At 42.5% G+C, this 17,767-nt stretch overlaps 1 protein-coding gene across 1 annotated transcript in view; it reads left to right on the forward strand.

The window, feature by feature from the left end:
• Positions 1-6,186: 6,186 nt before the first annotated feature.
• Positions 6,187-17,767, forward strand: part of SGCD (sarcoglycan, delta (35kDa dystrophin-associated glycoprotein)) — a 298,931-nt gene continuing 287,350 nt past the window's right edge. Inside the window, exon 1 of the mRNA XM_005870533.2 lies at positions 6,187-6,516. The gene's annotated coding sequence lies outside the window, so the exon portion shown is untranslated. The remainder of the gene's footprint in view (positions 6,517-17,767) is intronic.

Genomic DNA, 17,767 nt, shown 5'->3' on the forward strand with positions numbered 1-17,767 from the left:
GGCATAATGCTACTGTTCTAATTATCTGCCCTTAGTTTAACTCTGACTCAACTGCTTTGGACATGTCTATAGTAAATACTTTTTCTATTATTTGATTAAATATTACTTCAGACTCTTTCTTAACAAACCTTCCCTGGCCAAAATTATGACCATGTCTTGGGTGCCCTGTCATTCATAGTTCACATGGGAGTTCTGTCTGCCTACAACTTTTTTTGGGTTCCTTAATTAGCCTAATCCATCCGTATTGTACAGATGGAGCTGATTCTGTCTCTTTAGTCTCCAAGGTTGTCATATGAGCCACGTAGACCAACAGAAGGACCTCATCCCATTGGTCATAGAGATTTGTTAAGGAATCAGCATGTGGCTCAAGCTGGCTAGCAGAGTCCCTTCCGGAAAAGATCTTTTCCCTGTGACCACCTGTGGATATCTTACTACCCAATGAAGAGAGAAAAACTGAGAATGAAGCCCAGAAAGCCTAGAAAAGAAGAGGGAGATAGAGCTTTGAAATCTGCCACATGTGTTCACAGTTATATGACTTGGAAACACCCCCTCCTAAGCCTTTCCTTTTCCTTAGGCTAATTTGAATGAGTTCTGATTGCTGTAACCCCAAAGGTCCTGAAAAATGCTTCATTTCAAGTTTGTGCCATAAATGCTTTGCCTCTGTAGGACCCCACAGTATGATCTCAATGTAGCCTGCCCTCCCAGTGAGTGGCACAGCAAACATTCTTCCCTGGAATCATAGCTATCCCTCGTACCTCAGGCCTTAAGGACTTTGCCAAACACCCAACTTGGTAATTTCATACAAAGTTTTTTTAAAAAACATGCAAATGGCTTATTAGTTTTTGAGAATATTTACATCCTATAATAGAACTCAGTATCCTAAGTTAAAAAAAAAACACAATATTTTAATATGTAATAAAGATTATATAGATACAAAATAAAGAAAGTGAGGTTATTTGCATGTTCCTGTACTTGGGTTTAAAAGAAAGAAACACTGGCCCTAGCCGGTTTGGCTCAGTGGCTAGAGCACCAGCCTGTGGACTGAAGGGTCCCAGGTTAGATTCAGCTTAAGGGCACATGATGATTGTGGGCTCAATTGTGGGCTCAGTAGGGGGCATGCAGGAGGCAGCCAATCAATGATTCTCTCTCATCATTGATGTTTCTATCTCTCTCATTCTCTCCATTCCTCTCTGAAATCAATAAAAACATATTTTAAAAAATTAAAATTAAAAAAACCCCACTGTATTCACTTACTTAAAAATACCTATTATTGCTTCCTATGAGCTAGTCATGATGCAAGGAACTAGAATACAATAGCAAGCGGGCCTGGTTTCTGCCCTCCAGGAAAACATTCGTTTTCTATCAGACAAGATTGATATGAATCAAGTAAAACTACATTACATATATAGTCACCTCTATGATAAGTACTAGCCTTTTGGCATATGTAACAGGACTGTTGGTTCTGGGACAACTGAATCTTAGATAATGGGAAGGCTGAGTAAGAGTTAAATGGATGAAACATGAGGGTAACTTCCAGGAAAAGAAAAAATCTTTCCAGAGGGAGAGATTGGCTTTTTCGAAAATTCTCAAGTGGAAAGATACATGATTTCTTTAAAGACCTGGACAGAGAGAGAGTGGCAGCTGATGAAACTGAAGAGGTCGACAAGAGACCAGATCAAGCCAGGCCTTTCGAGTCAGAGCTGGCTGTCTTTCCTGTTCAGGCAAGTGGAAGCCGTTGAAGTATTTTAGTCCTCAGAGTGACACAATTAGGTTTATGATTTAAAAGTTCAGCCCTGTCTGGTGTGGCTCAGTTGGTTGGGCTTAATCCTGTGCACCAAAAGGTTGCCAATTCCATTCCTGGTTGGGTCACATGCCCAGGTTTGCAGGCTAAATCCCCACTAGGGGGCGTGCAGAAGCAGCTGATTGATGTTTCTCACATAGATATTTCTCTCCCTCTCCTTACCTCTCTCTCTAAAGTAAATAAAAACATAGTTTCAAAAATAATAAAGTAAAAGTTCAGTTATCACTGTAACTTAGTGATTCTTAAGTCTGGCTCATATAAGAATCATTGGGGTGGCATAGGGCTCAACACGAAATGCTGTTGTCTGGTTCCTATTTCAGTCCAATGGAGGCATAATCTTCTGGGGTAGGCCCCCAGCTCTGATCATCTTTAAAGCTCCCTCCAGATTCTAGGCTTGAGAATCAGAGATGTAGACCATGTAGAGGATGTGGCTTTAAAAGATCACTTGTGATACAAGCACTCCAAGCTGGCTTCTCAGTATGACCCAAGGTTACTGCCCCCCAAACTCATATTATCAGGAATTGTATTACTAGAAGTATATTTCCTAAATGAGAGAGGGAATTGTTCCTCTGTCCCCCCAGAATTATACCCAGCACACCTGAAAAGTTTATTCACCTCTCAGCACCAAATTTTACAAGGAAATTAACTAACCTGAAACATTCCTAGAAGAAAGCAAACCAGATAATAAAAGGAATCTAGACCATAATGAAGAGAAATGACTAAATAGTATTGGATATGTTTAAACAATAAGTGAAAATATGGCAGGAGGTGAAGCCGATAAAAACCCTTGTCCCTTGGAGAGCTCATGTTCTATTTTAGAAAGATCCTTAAGGTCAGACTTTTTCACTGAACTTTATGATTAGCAGCTATAGAATCTGTGTGTGTTATAGGGAGCTATATTTCAATGAATAACTTTAGAACATCAAAAGTAGAAATCTCTTAAAAGCAAAGAAGTTAACAGCTATGGAAGAATTCCAGTACGGGTAGCCCTCAAAGAGAGTATTCAGAATTCATTGGCAAGGATTAAAGGTGTAGGAAGTAGATTGATGAGTGATCTAGCCTAGTGATGAACACCAAATATTACAGTATTAAATACTAGCAGTACTTATATAGTTTGAGCACTTGCTATGTGCTAATCACTTTGCTAAGTGCTTTATTGTGCATAATCTCATATAAAGGCTTATACACTCATTACACAGATGAGGAAAAGGAAACAGTATCCAGCCATCAGTTTTAAAAGTTAAAGGCATTTACTCCTACATATATAAAGTGAAAATATGTCAAAGATGTGATTTGACATATTAATTGGTGACATATGATGGTAAGACTGGTGCTGAGAGCATTTGAGGAGCTCCTTGTTTTAGGTGCATTAATAAAGGAATGTTGGCACCAGATTGCTAGACTAGGTACAAAACTGGTTAATGTTTCATAGTGCAATGCACCATCTATGTGGGATTTATTTTTCTACTGGAGAGAAATAATTTGTCTCTTTAACAAACAGAAGTCTCCAAGGTAACATGCAACTTGACTAAATCTGGGGTCTTTCTTTATTCAGTAGTAAACAGTGAATTAAACAAAGTGCATTTCCCATAAGTAATTCTTAAAATGGCATGTTAATTGCCACACATGCCTCTGAAAGAACACGACAAGCTCTGGGTATTATTTTCAAGTTTTGGATAATTTTTGTCAACATTAGGAGAGTGAAGTAACTTTTCAGGACTTTCCAGCTGGTAGTATTGAAGCTGGGTCTCAAACAGCCACACTGAATGAGCCATGCGGCCAGTATTTGGAGAGATGCTGGGGGAGCACCCGTTATATCACATCACCATTGTTCTGCTTTCATATGAGTCTGAGCTTGGTTTTTCCAGTTAGGTTTGTTTGTGTTTTTAATTCATAACTAAGACGCTTGTTACCCATTCAAAATGAACTATCCCTCCTCTTTTATTCCCCCCAAAGTAGCTGGACACACCAAACATGATTAATAAGTACAGAGTGGTTCTTAAACCAGGCGCTACTGTTGACTCTAAGACCAAGGCTCTGGAACCCCAGAATTTGTAGCAGCTATTTTCTCAGTGAGACTTCTTCCTCAGCTTATGGGATTTGTTGTTGCTGTTGTTAATTTTGGAGGTTGCAGTTACCAAACGTGGGGATTGCAGTTGTTAATGGCCTCCTGTTTTTTAGAATGGTAACCTTGAATCCTTCAGGTTATGGGGATTGCAGTTGTTAATGGCCTGTTTTTTAGAATGGTAACCTTGAATCCTTCAGGTTTGGAGAGAGATTTTGGTTCTCTGCAATCGGTGCTTTGTTCAGCCTCATGTACCTGACAGCAGGTATGGTGTCACTCTTTTCCTTCCTTGTGATTTAATCTTGAGGAAAAACTTCAGTGTTATGTTTAGGAAAAAAATGAAAAGGGTAGCTGTGCACTTGGCTTAATGTTCCACGAAGGCATTGGGACACTTGCCTGTGTCCAAGGTGATAGGCCCCTGTGACTTTAAGGGGGCAGAAAAGTAACCCATCGAATAGTTTATTCTAGGAGCTCTAACGAGACGTAAGAGTGCAGTTGCAGTTTAGCTTTTAGGTAAGAGAAAGGGTTTGGTTTTTGCTTCATTGAAAGAACACTAAACTGAAATTTATAGGTACTGTAATAAATACTTTATATGGATTATCTCAACATATCCTTAACAATTCCATGAGTTACTTCCTATTATTCTCCCCATTTTATGGATGAGGATATTGAGGTCCAGAAGGTTAAGCAAGCTGAGTAGGATTCACAGACAGAGCTAAAATTAGACCCAGGACAACCAACTAGTTACAAGCCTACCCCTGTGAAGGTTACATGATATTACCCCTTCTCCCCCAAATGCTGCTGGGATAAAAAAAAAGCACATAGAAAATTAACCCAAATCCTGTTTTATAGCCTCAACTCTGGCATTAACTGTTTTTGCAACTCTGGACAAGCCATCTAATCTGTCTGGGCCTCCATATCCCTCTGTAACATGAAGGGTAGAAACAATTTTGGTAGGTTGGTCTCTGGGGTTCCTTCCAACTCATAAGTTCTCTGATTCTGTAATTGCATCCTGACCTTAGAGGTGCACATGGTCCCTTCCCCCACACACATACACTCACTTCATCCCAAGGCAAAAATCTAATCCTGCCAAAAGTGCCCATTGCAATTGAATTCTAAACTCAAGGCCCCACCGAATCCTATTATCCACAACAGCCCCTCGGGAACACACCACACTTTTACAATCTGGGCAGCCCCGTCTTTAAAATAAGTTGCTAATGGGGTGGACTATTAGGAAGTAAAATATTAATACTGAAAGAAAAAAGAAGAAAGTCAAAACAGATGAGGCTCTCCCTTTACATCATCTCTATTCTACAGTGTTACCTTGACAACTCAGCTTCGGCTGTTTAGATATTGGGTTTTCAGTGTGGGAAAAGGAGAAGAGGGGTGTCTGTCCTCTTCGTACCTGTAGAGATTTCCTCTCATTTCATGGAAAAATGAAATGTCAAAGGTAGACCGCAAGGTCCAGCGGAATGTACCCAGGACATCTTGGTGGAGGGTCATCCAGAAATAATCACAGGGGCACAGAATGAGGACACATTCTGATTGAAGGTACATTCTTTTCTCTTTTCTGTTTCCTATAAGAGTAACACACAGCAACAGCCTATAAAATGTTAGTTACATTTTTGGACCAGCACAGACACAGAGCAGAGAGCAGCCGAAGTGCCTGAAAAACAATTGCATTATTTTTAGTTGCAGCGGTCATAGATGCACACGCCAGGATGAGGGCACAACTCTGAGGTGCTGAACCAGCCTGGAAGCACAAAAATATTACTCCTCCAGCCCGTGACATTGTGAGTGAGGACTGAGGCAACACAGGGAGGGAGTTCACATTAGCTCTTGAGGACCAGCAAGGGCTCAAGGGGCTGAATGGGGGGCGGGGGGGCGGTCAGAAAAAGTGAATAGAAGGAGCAAGTCCTACAGGGGCGATGTTGAGCAGAAGAAAGAGAAGATGTCTCCAGCATCTAGCCCAGTGATGGCGAACCTATGACACGCGTGTCAGAGGTGACACGCGAACTCAGTTTTTTGGTTGATTTTTCTTTGTTAAATGGCATTTAAATATATCAAATAAATATCAAAAATATAAGTCTTTGTTTTACTATGGTTGCAAATATCAAAAAATTTCTCTATGTGACACGGCACCAGAGTTAAGTTAGGGTTTTGCAAAATGCTGACACGCCGAGCTCAAAAGGTTCGCCATCACTGACTAGCCCCACCGAGCAGAGCCTGCGTGGAGAATGGCTGAGAAATCCGAACTGGTTCTAGAAGCAGTGCCCCTGGTGGTCGTGAGCCCAGCAGACGCCATGGGCGCTGTTGCAGGGGAGCCGGGCCGGGCCGGACACATGTTTCCCATTGATAGCTGGAGACAGCCCAGTAGCTCTGCGTTGGCCTGACAAAGCCGTATTGAAGTGCAGACAGAGTACAGTTTCAAAGCAGGCAGAAAGAGAGCGGGAATGCTGTTCAGGAAATTCTTCAGGCATGGGCAGGGCCTTGGCTGCAGTTCCACAGTTGGAAAATCTGACTGGGGCAGCTCCTGAACACGGGCTGGGCCTGCTCGCACTCGGCAGGCCCCGGCCGCCTCCGTCACAGCCTCTCAGCACACCCCGGACCGAGGGCCATTTCACAGCTGCCTGGGAAGCAGACGAGAGAGGTAGGGGGCTGCTGGGTGCTTGCATGTCCACGCCTCTCTTCACTTCCTAAGCCTGCTGTGTGTTTGCACGGACTCCGACTTCCCAGGGCGTGTGTGTGTGTGTGTGTGTGTGTGTGTGTGTGTGTGTAAAGTTAGAACTCCATCACTTACACATGTGGCGAGGACTTGGGATCTTTTCTTTCCCCCACTCCCTTCAAGATCTGACTTTCAGCAGCACTGAGACGCTTCTGAAAGCGGGGGGGTGAGGGGGGCAGCTCAGTGTGAAAAAAGAAAAGTATGTGATGTGTGTGTTGTCACCCGGCTCCTGCCTTCTGGAACTTTGCTGTGTGGAAGGACACGTCATTGGCAGGAAAGATCATTTTAAATGAAATTGTCTGTGTGCTTTGCTTCATGAGAGTTGTTAGAGGAGTGTTTTGTGTTTTTCTTTTAGCAGAAAATGGCTCTCATTTCGGGAGGGAAGTGGGGTTTGAAGTTTCTATTTTGGATGACACTTGCAGAGTGCAGGAGCAGATGTGTGTCTGTGTGTTCCTGGCATCTTCTTATTATTATAGGAGGTTGTGACAGTCATTGAAGGAGCCCATTGATAGATTTGCCTAGAAATATGCTGGATCAACATTTGTATTTGTTTGTATAATAATTTTTACTACTTCTGAGTTTTACTCTCAAACAATACTTCTACATTTTCTGAAATATAGATCACTAAAGAGTAACAGAAAACAGTCATTTACTCAAAATCATTGTTAAAAGATGGAGACATAATGGTATGAATTTAATTTTATTGATCAATTGATTTCCTTTTACACCTTACTAAAGAGCGCCTTTTTAAAAAAATCAAATTTTAAATAATCCTTGTCACACATATCAGCTATAATGCAATATAGATGTTTACTCCCCTGGGTAAGCTATAGCTTATTCTATGCTTCGCAATTATAAAATATGCAGAATAATGCAATTGCATCTAAGAAACTGGTCCAGCTGAGAAAGAGGTTGACTAAATTTCACTACAATGTTATGATTCCTGGCAGAGCAATCTGTGACAGCAACGGTGTTTTCCAAAGGGGTTTTGGCCAAGAGTCTGGTTGGGAGAAGAGATGAATGAATGGATTCTTGGATACTTCTTGAATAGCAGAATATTAGTAGCTAGGCCTCTTAGGGTGGGCCTCTGTAAAAACAGGTGTGTGTTTGCTTCAGTTCTAAAATCTCTCAACAAGTAGCTAATAGTACAGAGAAAGGTTAATGGGTAAATGAAGAGTGTGTTTTTTATATCTTTCTCTGTGTACGACCTAGGATGAGTGGGCGGACACTGTGTCCTATTGGCGGAACTTGATTTTCAGCCAGCAATTTTATTTTCTCCACGGTTTTGCACGTGGAGGAGGGAATGGGGCAGCAGGATTTTTGAGTCTAAAAGATGGTGCACAATTGTTTTCTTCATCAGCCTCATCTTTGGGTTGGGCTGGGAAGGGAAGGGCTTCTGAACTGCAGGACAGGGAACAAGAAAGGCATGCAGTGAGAAGTCGGGAAAGACAGTGACTACACTATGTTTTTCTCAAGTGCCTACTGGGCGAGCAAAATGCCAAGACAGATTAGGAAGCCACATGAGCCATAGCCTAGCCCACTGCCAGTGCAAACGGAGCCTCCATGAGCTCTAATGTCATACATACTCTTCTAAATTTAGTGCGCCTCAAGCCCTGAGCAGAACAGGCAACTCCGTGTTGCAGGATTACGTGCAGCCGTGCCTAAAACTTGGAAGAACCTCTATAGTTTCCCTTTTTTGGCAACATGAGAGGAAAATAAGTGAGGCTCTCCCGACGTTTGAAGAGAGATCGCCGGAGTGGAGGGTAGGGAAGAAATCCAGGGCAGAGGTGTGTGCAACAGGGACAGAGGAGTGGCCACACCACACACTGGGCAGTGAGGACAGAGGGAGGAGATGTGTGTGTAGGAGCGAAACACATTCTAGAAACAGCACAGAGCAGCAGGCACTGATTTGTTTGACTGGACGTGTGTGGATAAACCATGGCCTCAGGAAAATGGTTTTACCCTCCTCACTGTAGGAGGCCCCCTGGTCAGTCTGCCCTGCTCTGCCTTCTGGAAGTAATCAGAAAGCACATTTTGTAAGATTGGCATCGTCCAAGGGTTCAGATTTCCTAAGCGGGGAGGGACCAGGCTCTTAAGGCCTTATTTTTAACCCACATTTGTTCCATCCAGTGATATTCCTGCTGGGGAGGGGGTGCCGCGTGAAGGGACCCGCTGGACTTGGGTGAATGATCGCAGTGGGCAAAGCTGGTTCCAGGCCCTGCTCCTGGACACTTCAGTATGAAGACAAACTTCCGAAAGGAATACAAAATGGTGTATATGTCTTATGCTAGTGAATTTATTCAATTTTTTATTTTCTTTTAAAAACCACCTCCAATGGCATGTACCACGTTGTTGGTGAAAGTGTTTAATATCTGTTTCATAATATAAGGAAGTTCTTAGCATCATGGATTTCGCCATCCAGAAGGGATTTGGCTACCCTGTATTCAGATTTTTTTTTGAGTTTGTGAAATATAGTGACCCCATTTAACAGGACTCAAAAAAAATCTGTTCTCCATTGTTGATTCAATCATTTCTGTTATGCTGTTAATTGTTTATACCATTTTTTGTTCATAGAATTTATTGGGGTGACCTTGGTTAATAAAATTATATAGGTGTCAGGTGTAATTTCTATAATACATCAACTGCATATTGTATTGTGCATTTACCACCCCAAGTCAAGTCTCCTTCCATCACCATTTATCCCCCCTACACTCTCTTCTATCTCTCCTCACCCCTTTCCCCTCTGGAAATCACCATACTGTTGTCTGTGTCTATGAGATTTTTGTTTGTTTTCTTAATTGTTTTACCTTTCTCATACAGCCCTGCCACTACCTTCCCTCTGATAGCTGTCAGTCTGTTTCTATTTTGTTTATTTTGTTCATTAGATTCCACATATAAGTGAAATCATATGGTACTTGTCTTTCTCTGACTGGCTTATTTCGAGTCCATCCATGCTGTTGCAAAGGGTTTTTCATCCACTCATCTATTGATGGACACTTGGGCTGCTTCTAAATCTTGGCTATTGTAATAATGTTGGAATGAAATAGAGGTGCATATATTCTTTCAAATCAGTGTTGCAGATTTCTTCGGATATATTCCCAGAAGTGGAATCACTGGGTCATAAGGCAGTTCCATTTTTAATTATTTTAGGTAACTCCATACTACTTTCCACAGTAGCTGCACAAATCTGTATTCTTACCAGCAGTACATGAGGGTTCCCTTTTTCCACATCCTCACCAACACTTGTTTATTGATTTATTGATGGTAGCTAATCTGACAGGTGTGCAGCGATATTTCATTGTGGCTTTAATTTACATGTCTGTGATGATTAGTGATGTTGAGCATTTTTTCATATGTCTATTGGGCATCTTTATGTCTTTTTAAACTATTATTTATTTATTTCTGAGCGGAAGGGAGATGAAGAGAGAGAGATAGAAACATCAATGATGAGAGAGAGAATCATTGATCGGCTGCCTCCTGCCACTCTGGGGATTGAACCCCATGTTACATATGTTGGCTCAGTACTAGCTGGTGCCATGCTAGAGGAAGTAACATGGCAATGGACTCTTACTGTCCGAAGGGCCCTCAGGAATCACCTGGTTCCATGGTTTCTCAAAACTTCTTAAATCAGATTTTCTGAGGTTAGAGTAGGGGAATCCCTATATTATTAAAAGCTCCCTGAGAGATTCTGTTGAAGCCAGCCAGACACTGGTCCACAGAACTGAGTTTGTTTAACACTGTCCTGGCTAAACTATTATTGACTGCAGGGGTGCCATTTATAGCATGGCTAACAGATGCCAGCCAGATGTGATGACGGAGACCCTCCCTGCACTGGGAGGCAGCTTGGGGTGTTGTTTCTCAAGTCAAGCCTCCTCAGATTGGGCCAAATTTGTATCTCTGTACTTTCTTTGTAACCCATAGCCATTGTCATAGTAGCTTAAGCCACATTTGAGGGTGTAGTGGTAGTTAGTGCAGAAGTGAGGTGAAGAGAAGGAAATATAGGTAGAGGTGGTCAGGAATACTGGGATGCATCCTTAATCCACTGAAAGCTGGATCTTAGTTTTCCCATCTGTGAAATGGGATCAGATGCCTCTAAAGTGTTTTCTATTTCTCACAATACATGATTTTTGTAATTCTAAGGCTCTTCCATTTCTTTTTTTTTAAATATATATTTATTTCAGAGAGGAAGCCAAAGGGAAAGGGAGAGATGGAAACATCAATGATGAGAGGAAATCATTGATCAGCTGCCTTCTGTCCCCCACCCCTCAACTGAGAAATGAGCCCACAACCCAAGCATGTGTCCTGACAGGGAATTGAACCTTGACCTCCTGGTTCATAAGTCAACACTCAACCACTGAGCCACACCAGTCAGGCAAGCATTTCCATTTCTTTATGAATGTCTTAGTCTTTCTTTCCCAAGGCTGGCCATCTTGAGTTATTTTATCTACCCTCATCTTTTTCTGTGCTATTCTCTTTCTTTTTCTCTGAACACATTCCAGTTAACCTCCTCCTGAGAAAAATGTAGTTCTCTGAACTCAATTCCAGTCATCTGACCAGTACTTGTTCCACGAATAAGACAACATACATCTATTAACCTAAGGGGAAGAGGGTGATGGTCAGGGAGAAAGCACAGCAAGAAAAAAGAATGGCGTAACCTAGTAGCAGAAGGAGAGTGGTTGTACTGTGACCTGAGCCCCGGCTCTGAGCCTGGGCTGTGATCCTAGCTGTGTGACCTTGGGCAGGTCACTTCATCTCCATGTGCCACAGTTGTATCATCTTGAAAATGGACATGATAGTATGGACCCCATAGTGTGTTGTGAGATTGTGCATGTAAGGCACGTAACATGAAGAACTTTAGTATTTTAGCTTTCTATACTTCAATATTGACTGAGATGGCATGAGGCAAAGAATGAAATAGGCAGATAAGATAAAGTGAGGCAATCGGCAGAGGAGAGAATATTTCACCCTGACACATCCAGGTTGCCTTTTCTTTCTGCGTTGCCCGAATTTCTCTGCAGTGCCCACTGTTCCCTTTCTTTCACCTTTGCTGCTACACAGAAAGGTGATCCTCTTCATTATTGCTTCAAATTCCTGCTGCCAAGTGTGAGCCGCCTTATAGAAAGGAGGCCATGTAAGCAGTGGCCCCCGGCCTGCCTGTCATACAGGTCTGTGGGACGGGAGGAGGAGTGTGTCACCACGGTTCACTACGTGTGTAAATCCGGCGAGATTGCTTTGCTTGGAAATCTTTGCTGCTGGCCGTCCTAATGGAGCTTCGGGTGTGTGGGTGGACGTGGAAGGGATGGCTTTATTCTTCCCTTGAACCGATAAATGCAGTGGCACCTATTAAATAGCAAGCACAGTTTCCTGATAAAGACTCTATTGCCAGGGATTAGAAACTCTCTCCTTGTTCAAACCACTTTCCCTGGCCGGGGTGATAAAATCAGACTCTCTTGTGTGCACCCTGACTTCCAAATAATGCATTTCTGAATTCCTGGAAACGCTACAGTTCCTTGCAGGGGTCCAAGTATTCAGACACTGAAACTACTCTTCTTGAGCCCAAGTAAGTAAGTATCAGGGTTAGCTCCTTTCTCCAAGCAAATCATTCAGCACTGACTCAGGCTGGGTGTGCGGTCCTGGGCATGGCATAGTCCATGAAAGCGGACAGCTTAAAGCCTGGAGACGGCCAAGAAGCCACCCCTCACTGTGTCCCTTTCCTTCCTGCTCTTACCTTCTTCCATCTCTCTTGTTCTGTATTCTGTCTAGCTCTTCCCTTCTATTTTTTTAAATTCCATTCTATCTTCCTGTTGCCAGGTTCTCTCTTTGTTATTGCTTAGCGGGCGCTTACCAAAGTCTCCTGCTTGTCTCAGTGGTCAGGAGTGGTGGTCATAGACCCGAGTCTGGGCTGCATTACTTCTACCACGTAATGACAGACATTAACTCCGAAAGTTGGCCATGATCATCTAAGGCAGTGGTCGGCAAACTCATTAGTCAACAGAGCCAAATATCAACAGTACAACGATTGAAATTTCTTTTGAGAGCCAGATTTTTTAAACTTAAACTATATAGGTAGGTACATTGTTATTAACTTAATTAGGGTACTCCTAAGGCTTAGGAAGAGCCACACTCAAGGGGCCAAAGAGCCGCATGTGGCTCGCAAGCCGCAGTTTGCCGACCACGGGTCTAAGGTTTGTGGTCTCCCTTCTGTCATTGAAGACCCTGCTCCTGGTGTCTTGCAGGCTGAGGGTGCCAGCAGTGGGTCCCAAACCAGAAATCCATGGACTGGCTGGCAGATACAGTTTGGAGCAGCTTTTTCATTGACTTAGTTACAGAGCATTTAAACATACTGAGCTATTATGTACAAATGGATATTATGTAGAAAAAGCTGAAGACGAGCATCCCTGGTCTGATTTCTCGCGGCGCAGCAGTTGGTGGGATGTGGGAGCAGCTCCTGTTCCTCTGAGAGGGTCTGTGTCCATGTCATCGACCCCCACCTTCCTTATCTGTAGGTGTTTCCATTAGTAAGCTCTCAATAGGCCTTCCGGTGTGAACCGCACAATGTATAAAATGATCTGAGTGACCTTCCTCCCCCACCCCCTCAGTTGTTTCAAGGGTGGTACATACAGTGCCATTGAGGTGCATGAGAGAGAAATTAGGGTGTGGTGACCGGATTCTCTCAGGGGACAGTGCTGCGATGGGCTAAGTGTCTGTTGAGAGGACGTGCACTAGGGCCGCATGGTGGCCAGGAGCACAGGCGTCAGCAGTATACATTCCTTGGAATAATTGCATCATACAACTTACATAGGATTTAAACATTTAAATGCGATCAAATCCAGAAGAGCCTCTGGGGTGGGGGTTGATTAGGATGGGGGTTGATTAGGATGGGGCATGAGGGGATGCTCTCGGTTGATGGGAACGTCCCCTGTCTTGATTGAACATTGTTTACAGAGATGTAGTTTTATAAATCTCGAGCTGGATGGTTAATAGCTGTGTATTTCACTGGAAGTACGTTATACCTCAGTAGACACATGTGCATCTGTACAAACATACCTACACATATATGTGAAGGCATACCAAGTGCTTAGCACACTGTATAGTAACATTTAGGTATTATTATCACCATGCTTGTTTCTGGATTCTTTGATGTAAAAAAAAACAACAAATAATCATGACTAAAAATGAGATGAAGAGCATTTCCTTTTAGACAGCAGATTTCTCTGCAAGTTTTTGAGAGCTTAGATAATTGCTAAGGATCCTTACCAAACACAGTTGTCAAGGGAGCATGTACTGGGTCGATGCTAATTTTATAGAACTATTGAATCACTATAAAAGGAGGTATCTAATGTGTTGTAGCTGTTTTTCATGGTGTTGTAAAAGCTAATGGGTTTTAGAGACATATCAAAGATGGTTTATTACCTGAAAAGGAGGGTGGTGGAATGCACCCTGGTTGAAATTCAGTAGTTGCTCAATAAATATTTGATGAATCGGCTTAAAATTAATACCCAATTTGAGAAATTCTAGCTCAAAATGTTACAAAAACATTTTAAAATAAGTAATTATACTGTTCTGACCACGGATACACATATAGCTATATCTGGTAGCATTTAACACAAGAATTGAGAGAACAGGCTTTTCAGCCAGATTATTTAACAAACTCTGGGTTCAAATTCTTTAACAAACTAAGTAGTTTGGGTAGGTTACTGAGCCTCTCTGCTGCTCAGGTGCCTCCCCTGTGAAACGAGGGTAGTGGTAATACCTATCTCATCATTATATGTGTGTGAAGATTAAACAAGTTCAGGAAAGCGTTTAGAAGAGTGTCTGACACATAGTAACCATTACCCAAGTGATGGTCATCAGTTTTGTGTGCTTTCTTTGTGTGAGGAAGCTGACGGCTTTGTTGTGGTTTGCCTTTGGGTATTTGTTCAGAAAGCATATATATGGTGTTTGATTAAACACCATATATATGTGATGTCTAATAGGAGTTTAAGGGGGAAAGACTGCACCGTGGAGCTTGTGGGAAGCATGCTGGTTTTTAGTTTAGCTTTCTTTGGCCTTGTCACTACTTTACTCTGTGACCTTGTTAAGCCACGTCTCCTCCCTGAACCTGGCTTTCTCGGCTGTTAAATAGTTTTTGAACTTGGCATTGTCCATGCTCCCTTCAAGCTCTGTGTCTCATTCTCTGATTTTACGTGTTTGAGTCATGCTTATCATTACTTTATTACACAGCTTGGTCCCCACATCACAGAGGAGCTGTGGTGACTGGCTTGACTGGGATGGTCATTATCCGTTCTGGGTAGAATCATCCATGGGGATTTAAGAAGCTCGGGCCTTGGACAGCACAGGGTAGCTGGCTAGTTGAAATGGACCTGCTGCTCCTATACAGAACGCTGGCCATAGACAAGGACATGATGGGGAGAGGCAGTGCCCTTTGCTTGTGAAAATGACACTATTCAATTTGTGGTCAGGTGTTTGAAATTATCTTTCGTGTTCAGGGGTGTTCAGTTTATATATTCTTTTCTGATCCTCAACTTGCAACATCAAGGACTATGTTTAGAATGATGCCTGAGTTTTCTGCACAGCCTAATCTTCAGTGACTCCAAGTCATTGCTCAGATATTAGCGTCTCCATGAGGACAGCCTTTCCCATGCTTTTAGCATTTGAACCTGCTCTGCTCCCCAACCCACATCACTGCTTATCCCCCTTTTCTTGACTCTCTCTCTCTTCCTCCCTTTTATTCTTGGTCTTTTCCCCATAGCACTCATTCTCTGTAACAGAAGTTTCAAACATGGTTTTCATTTTTGGTATCTGCCTCTCCCATCACTGCCTCCTACCACGGCCATGAGATGGGGGGGGGGAGGGGGGTCTGTGTTTTTGCTCACTGATGTATCCCAAATGCCTAGAATAGAGCCATGGGAGGGCTTGGAGAAAAACATGGATCTGTCAGGTGGTGGCCTTGTTCATGTATTACACACAAAATACATGCCTAGATGGTAATTCTAAATACCTTGTGACTTATTCAGGGAAAGCCAAGTCTTTGCCTCATTCCATATGAAATGGAAAGAAAATTGAGCCTGAGTTTGAGTCCAGACCCTAACCAACTTACTGGCTTGGAGTCCTTCAGAACATTCTTTCATTCCTGAGGACCTCAGTATCTTCATTTATTAAATAATTTTTTTGAAATAATTTTAATCATATTGATCCCCTAGAATGCTGTCAGAAATGTCTGAGCTCATATATCTCAGAATTACTAGTACACATATGTATGTGTGTTTCAATATTATATTTCTATTTGAAACTACTTACACTGGCACCTCACACATCTAAATCTTTAGAACAGTAAGAATTAATGTTTATAGTGGTACAGAAATATCTTCTAATTCATCAAAGATAACTATTTTAAATGTATATGTAAGGGACGTTGTACTTTGGAAGATAACTTTAATAATAACATCTACAAAAGCAATGGATATACTCACACATACACTAACACACACACTTAGATCTAGCAATTCAGTTTTCAGGGCTTCCGTGAGAGATATATTTGGACATATGTGAAAAATCCATGCTCCATTGCTATGGCTTTCAATAATACTGATATGCAGGAGACTTACACATTTCTCTCTAAGCCCAGTCTTCCCCCTGAGTTCCAGTCATAATTTGAAGTGGCTTTGTGATGCCACCCCATGGATTCTTCTATGCATTTCTAAATCAGCATGACGAAACTGAGCTATCTTCCCTCTGCACACTCCGTTTGCCTCCTACCCCAGAGCCTACTAGTCTCCTATGCCGCCCATCCTGATGAATGGCAGCATTGTTCACCACACACTCTATGTCCTGGGGCAGCAACAACATCCTGTTGCCCATCCTGATGAATGGCAGCATTGTTCACCAGGCTGCTCAGCCAGAACCTTGGCATTCTCCTTGACTCCTGTCCTTTCGTTGCACACACTCTATGTCCTGGGGCAGCAACAACATCCTGTTAGCTCTACCTTCCAAATAGATTCCAAATACGGCAATTCAGCACCTTCTCCCCCATCTCTACCCTGGTCTGGGCTGTTCTCTCTGGGCAAGAGTAGTACCCACAGGCCCCTGGCTTCTCCACTTGCATCCTTGTCCCCTGCAGTCCATTCCTTAGAGAGGCAGCTGGAGTGATCCCAAACTGACAAACTGAGCATCTCACGCCTATGCCCAGGTCTCTGAAAGTTACTCTTACAATCAGTATCCTGCCTAAGGTTTTCCCTGTGGTTTATAAGACCACATGTGCAACCCTTCTGCCTGCTCTCCCAGCTCATTTTCACATACTCTCCCCCTTGCTCACTCTGATCTAGCCACCCTGTCCTTTAAACATGCCCAATGAGCCCCTCCCTCAGGGCCTTTGCACCTGCCGGTACTGTTTCTTCTGACTGGAGTGCTCTCTCCCTATGTCCTCGTGCTTTACTCTCTTGCTTGTTCGTGTTTTTGTGGTGTTGTTGTTGTTGTTTCCACCCTCAAATATCTCCACTACAGAGAGGCTTCCCCTGTCGGTCCTGTGGACAGGAGCACCCATCCCCCGCCCCCCGCCTTCTATCTGTCCCTTTTCCCGGCTTTACTTTTGTCTTCATAAAACTTACTCCCAAGAGTAGGTATGAAAAGTTACGTGTCTGTTTGTTTGCTTGTTTATCATATCTTCCACTTGAATATAAGGTCCAAGAGTCAGGAATCTGTCTTTTTACTACCGAACGCCTAGTGCCAGCACAGGTTAATACCCGATAAATATCTATCTCTTTGAACAAACATTGGTAACAGAAGATTACTGTAAACAACATCAATATTCATCACTAAGGAGTAAGTTAAGTGAAATATCATGTATCCATACAATTTCAAACTAACTTAAAAATATATTTCTGTATATATTTATGGGACTATCACTAAACTATATTGTTAAGTGGGCCAAGTTAGATTTGGAACAATAAAGAGCATATAATATGCTCTTGTTGGTGTAAAAAAGGAAAATGTAAACATGTGTGCATGCACTGAATGTATATATTGAATAAGGCCAATGTGTGTACTTAGTATTTCTGTAAGGATAAGAAAAAAGCTGGTGATAGTTGCCTTTAGGGAGGAGGGTTTAACGTGTGAATGAAAAAGGAATGTTCTTAACTATATGCTCTTCGGTTATTTTAAATACATGCACTTGCCT

Source organism: Myotis brandtii, unplaced genomic scaffold (genome assembly GCF_000412655.1).
Source record: "Myotis brandtii unplaced genomic scaffold, ASM41265v1 scaffold32, whole genome shotgun sequence".
Lineage (NCBI taxonomy): Eukaryota > Metazoa > Chordata > Mammalia > Chiroptera > Vespertilionidae > Myotis > Myotis brandtii.